A 6,872-nucleotide genomic window follows, 5' to 3' on the forward strand; every position below is an offset into this window, starting at 1 on the left:
AGCTCATGAAAAGATGCTCAGCAACATTAGTCATCAGATCCAAAATGAGATATCCCTGCATACCCATTCCAATGGCTAAAAGTTAAAAGATTACCAATATCTAGTTTTGTTATAGGTGTGGAGCAACCAGAACTCTCATATGTTGTTAATGGGAATGCAAAATTGTGTAACCACTTTGGAAAATAGATTGGTAGTTTTCTATAAAGTTAAACATAAATTTACCTTAAAAATCTAACAACCTCATTCTCAGATATTTATCCAAGATAAATAAAATATATGCCCACACAAAAACTCATAAATGACCATTCACCACACCTTTCATCATAAAAATTAAAAATTAGAAATAATTCAAAGAGCCACTTATTGATGAATGGATAAATTAAATGTAACATACCCCTACAATGAAATATTGCTCAACAATAAAATGAAGGAATTATTGATGCACATAGCAGCATGGATACAATTTTAAAGCACTATACTAAGTGAAAGAAGTTAGATACAAAAGACTACCTACTGTATAGCTCAATTTATATAAAATTCTAAAAAGGAAAACTATAGTGATAGATCAATGAGTTCATGGGGCTGTAGAGGGAGAAGTGATTTGCTGCATAAGTGCACATGATGTGATGGAAATATTCTATATCTTAACTGTGGGGGCTTAGACAGCTGTATATGTTTTTCAAAACTAATCAAGTCATGTACTTAAAATAGATGAACTGTGAGTGTAAATTATATGTCAATAAAACTGATACACTAAAACAACTTATAAAAGTTATAGTAATTTAGAAAGTGATATTAGCACAAGGATAGACAAATAGATAAATGTAACAAAAGCAGACCCATGCATATTTCCAGAATTTATTTTTGAAAATGCTGTCATACAGAAAAAGGTTTTTCAGTGTATGAGTCTGGCTACATTGGATGTTTATGTGGAAAAATACAAAATTTGACCCCTAACTAAAAAAACAATCCCAGATATATTGGAAATTTAAATGAGAATAGTAAAACAATAAAGCTGCTAAAAGAACACATAGTACAACATCTTTATGATCTTGGAGTAGGGGGAGAATTTCATGCCATCCTTTATGGTAAAAGATCTGTAAAGTATACCACATTAATAATAAGGGTTTCTATCCATCAAAAGATTATTAAGAGAATACAAAGGCAAGCCACAGGTTCCTGCTGTGGGCGAAACTGTTCAGAACTGTCTGCCAGACATTGCTGAGTCATCTTCATGGCCTTTGTTATATGCCCCTTCAGAGGGGCACAATTGGTGAGAGGTTATAGCCTTTGGACTTTTCTTGGTCAATGATTTTTTTTTCTTTTTTTTTTTTTTGCAGTACACAGGCCTCTCACTGTTGTGGCCTCTCCCATTGCGGAGCACAGGCTCCGGACGCACAGGCTCAGCGGCCATGGCTCACACGGGCCCAGCCGCTCTGCGGCATGTGGGATCTTCCCGGACCGGGGCACGAACCCGTGTCCCCTGCATCGGCAGGCGGACTCTCAACCACTGCACTACCAGGGAAACCCTGGACTTTCCTAAACTTGTGTTGGGGGCCCCCAGAGGCCTACAAACAAAGAAATATTCTCTTTCAAGTATAGTGCCAACTCATACCTCCCACATGTGAAGGGTCAGGGTCTGAGGTTTGGGAGGCAGTGTGGGAAAGGGAACAGTGAAAAGTACAACATTTTTATTGTGAACTTTATCTAGGGAGAGTTAGCTAAATTCCCATTCTGTGATGTGTCCCTTCAGACTATGTGCCATAGGCCATGGCACATAGGATAAGTGATCCTCACTGCACCCTATCCAGATTCCTGACCCACAGAATTAATGACCATAATAAATTGGTTTTTGTTTTATGCTCCTATGTTTGGGGGGGTTTGTTACACAGCAGTTGATAACTGGAATATTCATATCCAGAATATATAAATAATCCAAAAATTATTAGAAAAAAACCCCCAGAAAACTCAAGGGAAAAATGGACAAGAGAATTCAAAAAAGCACTCTCCAAAGGAGGATATCAAAATGGCCAACATGCACATGAAAAGGTGCTAAGTTTATTAGACATCAGGGAAATGCAAATTAAACCACAATGAGATGCCACTTCTTACCCACCAGAATGGCTAAAAATAAAAATACAGACAACAAATGTATGTATAACTAAGAGAACTCTCATAAACTGCTGGTGGGAATTTAAGTTCATTCAAGCACTTTAGAAAAATTAGCAATAATTTCTCCAGTTAAAATATGCATATCCTGTGAGTAGCAATGTCACTCCTAGTCTTATAACTAACAGATACCTTAAAACGTGTACACAAATGTTCAGAGAAATACTATTCATTAAAGCCAAGGACTGAAACCATTCCACATGTCCATCAAGAATAGATCCAATAGATTAAATTGTGTTGTATTAATAAGATGGAACACTGTGCAGCAATTAAAATGAACTGGACCTGCATGCAACGACATAGATGGATGTCAAAAACATAAACTTTAGTAAGAAAACCAAATGTAAATAATACATGCTGTATGGTTCTATTGATAGATAGTTCAAAAAAACAGGAAAAGTTATCTGTAGCGTTATAAGATACAATAGCTATTTCTTTTGGAGTGGAAGGGGGAAGTAGTGATTGTGAGGGAACATGAGGGGATTCTGGGGTCTTGAAATGCTTGACTTCTTAATCTAAGGGGTTGTTACAAAGGTGTATTCACTCTGTAATAACTAATTTGAGCAATGTGTATGGACTTTTCTATAAATATGTTATATTTCAGTAAAAGGAAAAGTAAAAAGAAGACAAAGTTTTGAGTTGACAGAAAGAAGGTAACGGTAGGGGGAACCAGGCCACCTGGCTAATAGGACTGCTGTGAGAGAGACCCTGTTGAATGAGATTCCTCTCATCAGATAAGGAGTTCTCACATTAGTGAAGGCTTCCTGGCTGGCAAAAAAAAGAGAGAAAATTGTGCACAATAAACAAATAAATATTAATAAAATAACAAAAACAGATGAGTACATATATTTAAAAACCTCTTGGGAATGGTGTGGTTTATTTGTTCCTGCTGAAGGAGAGAGGGAAAAGGTGGAAGATTGTTTGTTGTGCCATATTTATACCCCATTGACCCCCAAAGAGATACAATACAATTTAACTTATATGACACGAGTAGGTATATTCTGAAGCAGAAGGGATGCCAGGAATTCTATTATTAGGGCATTAACAGGCTAGTCAGAGGAAGTAAGTACCTAGAACTCCCAGAATCTAGGGCACCAGATGGAGATTGGGGGCAGTTACTGAACTTGCAGGTCTCTTGGTGTGCATCATCGGACCCACATGTGACTCATAGTATCAAGCACCAATTGAGACAAGTTATGTAAAAAAGCTTCACTTTTCTTTTACCCATTCAATAAATATTTTATGTGTGCCTACTACATGGCGATATAGAGGAAGAGACCAGCAAGTACAAACACAAAACAATCTGAGATAGCAGAGGGCACTAAGCAGTCTGCTCTAAGAGCACAGCTGAAGTCATGGAACACAGTGTGGGGCAAAGTGCCAATAGGAAGGACTATGGAACAAAGATAAATAAGTAGAAAGCGGCACCCTTGGCTGAACTTCCACAGATCATTCAAGCAAGTGCAAGTAAATGTGGCTGAAACAAAGGGTATCAAAGGAGAAATGACAGGAGATGTGACTGGAAACAGGGCTGGGACTTGACCATCAAGAAAATGTGCAGTATCTGGGGTTTTACCCTGCTTGCTAGTTTATAAGTCTGCTTGCCACAGTCACAATGATGAATCCTGGGTCACAGACCAAGGAAATTATTACTTGTGAATAAAGCTTGAACTTCAATGCGTTATCAGTTCTTCTCACCCATCCCCCACTGATTTCATGGAGCAATCCAGGTGAATACTGCACAAGAATTACGTTAGTGTCATAGCTGAGGAACACCAAGGTTATAGAGCTTGAATCTTTTATAATAAACTGTAAGCAAACCTACCTGGCCTTGCCTTGTAGCTAGACATTATCTTTATTATAATAGAAGGTAAGCAAATTTACCCTTTCCTCTGGAGTAAGACACCATCTCTATCTTCCAAGGCTGTTCACTAAACAAATACCCTTGAAAAGAAAGTCAGGAACAAAAGGGCAGTTAGTGCCTCACCTTCCAAGATGTTCAGAGACACAAGCACCCATGGAGAATTTTCCCTCAAGATGAGGGTATGAATCTCAGGGGCTTCAAGGTTATTCTGAAGACAGAGGGGAAGGGATGGGTTCAGAGGATTTAACCATGGGGGAGATTTTGATTTCTTTGTTTAGCATTTTTTTTGGTAAATAGACCTTATTTCTAGAAGAGTTTTAAATTCACAGAAAAATTGAGAAGATAGTACAGAGAGTTCCCACATAACCTTTCAAATAATTTCACCTATTAGTAACATTTTACATTAGTATGGTGCATTTGTTATGATTAATGAACCAATATTGGTAGAATATTATAAACTAATGTCCATAGTTTATTCAGATTTCCTTAATTTTTATCTAATGTCCTTTTTTAAATTGGAGTATAGTTGATTTATAATATTATGTTACTTTCAGGTGTACAAACATAGTGATTCAGTATTTTTGCATATTATATTCCATTATAGATTATTACAAGATAATGGTTACAATTCCCTGTGCTATATAGTATATCCTTGTTGCTTATCTATTTTACATATAGCAGTTTATATCTGTTAATACCGTACCTCTAATTTGTGCCTCCCACATTCCCTCTCCCATTCGGTAACCACAAATTTGTTTTCTATATCTGTATGTTTCTGTCTTGCATATATATTCATTTGTATTATTTTTTAGATTCCACATATGAGTAATATATAGTATTTGTCTTTCTCTGTCTGGATTATTTCACTAAGTATAATATTCTCTAGTTCATCCGTGTTGCTGCAAATAGCAGTATTGCATTCTTTTTATGGCTGAGTAATATTCCATTGTATATATGTGCCACATCTTCTTCATTCATCTCTTGATGGACACTTAGGTTGCTTCCATGTCTTAGCTATTTTAAATACTGCTGCTATGAACATTGGGGTACATGTACCTTTTCAAATTAGAGTTTTTGTCTTTTCTGGGTATATGCCCAGGAGTAGGATTCCTGGATCATATGGTAGCTCCATTTTTAGTTTTTTAAGGAACCTCCATAGTGTTCTCCATAGTGACTGCACCAACTTACATTCCCACCAACAGTGTGGGAGGGTTCCCTTTTCTCCACACTCTCTCCAGCATTATTTGTAGAGTTTTTGATGATAGCCCTTCTGACAGGTGTGAGGTGGTACCTCATTGTAGTTTTACTTTGCATTTCTCTGATGATTAATGATGTTGAGTGTCTTTTTATTGCCTGTTGGCCATCTGTATTTCTTCATTGGAAAAATGTCTATTCAGGTCTTCTGCCCACTTTTTAATTAGGTTGTTTGTTTTTTTGATACTGAGTTTTAAGAGCTGATTATTTATTTTAGATATAGCACCCTTGTTGGTTGCATCATTTTCAAATATTTTCTCCCATTCCATAGATTGTGTTTTTGTTTTGTCAATGATTTCCTTTGCTGTGCAAAAACTTTTAAGTTTAATTAGGTCCCATTTGTTTGTTTTTGCTTTTATTCTTTTTCCTAAGGATACTAATCCAAGAAAATGTTACTACAATCTATGTTAGAGTGTTCCACTTATGTTCTCTTCTAGGACTTTTATGGTTTCAGGTCTTACATTTAGGCCTTTAAACCATTTTGTGTTTATTTCTGTATATATTCTGTGAGGGAATGTTCTAATTTCATTCTTTTACACGTAGGTGTCCAGTTTCCCCAGCACCATTTACTGAGTAGACTGTTTTTTCTCCATTGTATATTCTTGCTCCTTTTCATAGATTAGTTGACCATAGGTGTGTGAGTTTATTTCTGGGCTTTCTATTCTGTTCCATTGATTGATGTGTCTGTTTTTGTGCCAATACCACTCAGTTTTTATTTCTGTACCTTTGTAGTATAGTCTGAAGACTAGGAGGGTTATTGCTGCAGCTTTGTTCTTTTGTCTCAGGATTGCTTTGGCAGTTTGAGGTCTTTTGTGGTTCCACATAAATATTAGATTTGTTCTAGTTTTGTGAAAAATATCCTAGGTATTTTGATAGGGATTGCAATAAATCTGTAGGTTGCTTTGGGTAGTATGTTCCCTTTAATAATATTAATTCTTCCAATCCAAGAGCACAGGCTATCTTTCCATTTCTTTGAATCAGCTTCAGTTTCCTTCATCAATGTTTTATAGTTTTCAGAGTATAAGTATTTCTCCTCCTTGGTTAAGATTATTCCTAGGTATTTTATTAATTTATTTTGTTGTGATCTTAAGCAGAATTATTTTCTTAACTTCCTCTTTTGGATATTTCATTATTAGTGTAGAGAAATGCAACAGGTTTCTGTATATTAATCTTGTATTCTGCAACCTTGCTGAATTCATTTATTAGTTCTGATAGTTTTGGGCTGGAGACTTTATGGTATCATATAGAGTATCATGTCATCTGCAAATAGTGAGTTTTATTTCTTCACTTCTAAGTTACATAACTTTTATTTCTTTTTCTCATCTGATTGCTCTGGCTAGGACTTCCAATACTATCTTAAAAAGAAGTGGTAAGAGTGAGCATCCTTGTCTTGTTCCTAATTTAGCAGGAAGGCTTTTAGCTTTCCACCATTGAGTATTATGTTGGCTGTGGATTTGTTGTAAATGGCCTTTATTATGTTGAGATATGTTCCCACAATACCCACTTTGGTGAGAGCTTTTATCAAGAATGGATGTTGAAGTTTGTCAAACGGTTTTCCCGCATCTATTGAGATGACCATGTGATT

The sequence above is a fragment of the Phocoena phocoena genome, chromosome X, assembly GCF_963924675.1.
Source record: "Phocoena phocoena chromosome X, mPhoPho1.1, whole genome shotgun sequence".
In the NCBI taxonomy this organism is placed as follows: Eukaryota; Metazoa; Chordata; class Mammalia; order Artiodactyla; family Phocoenidae; genus Phocoena; species Phocoena phocoena.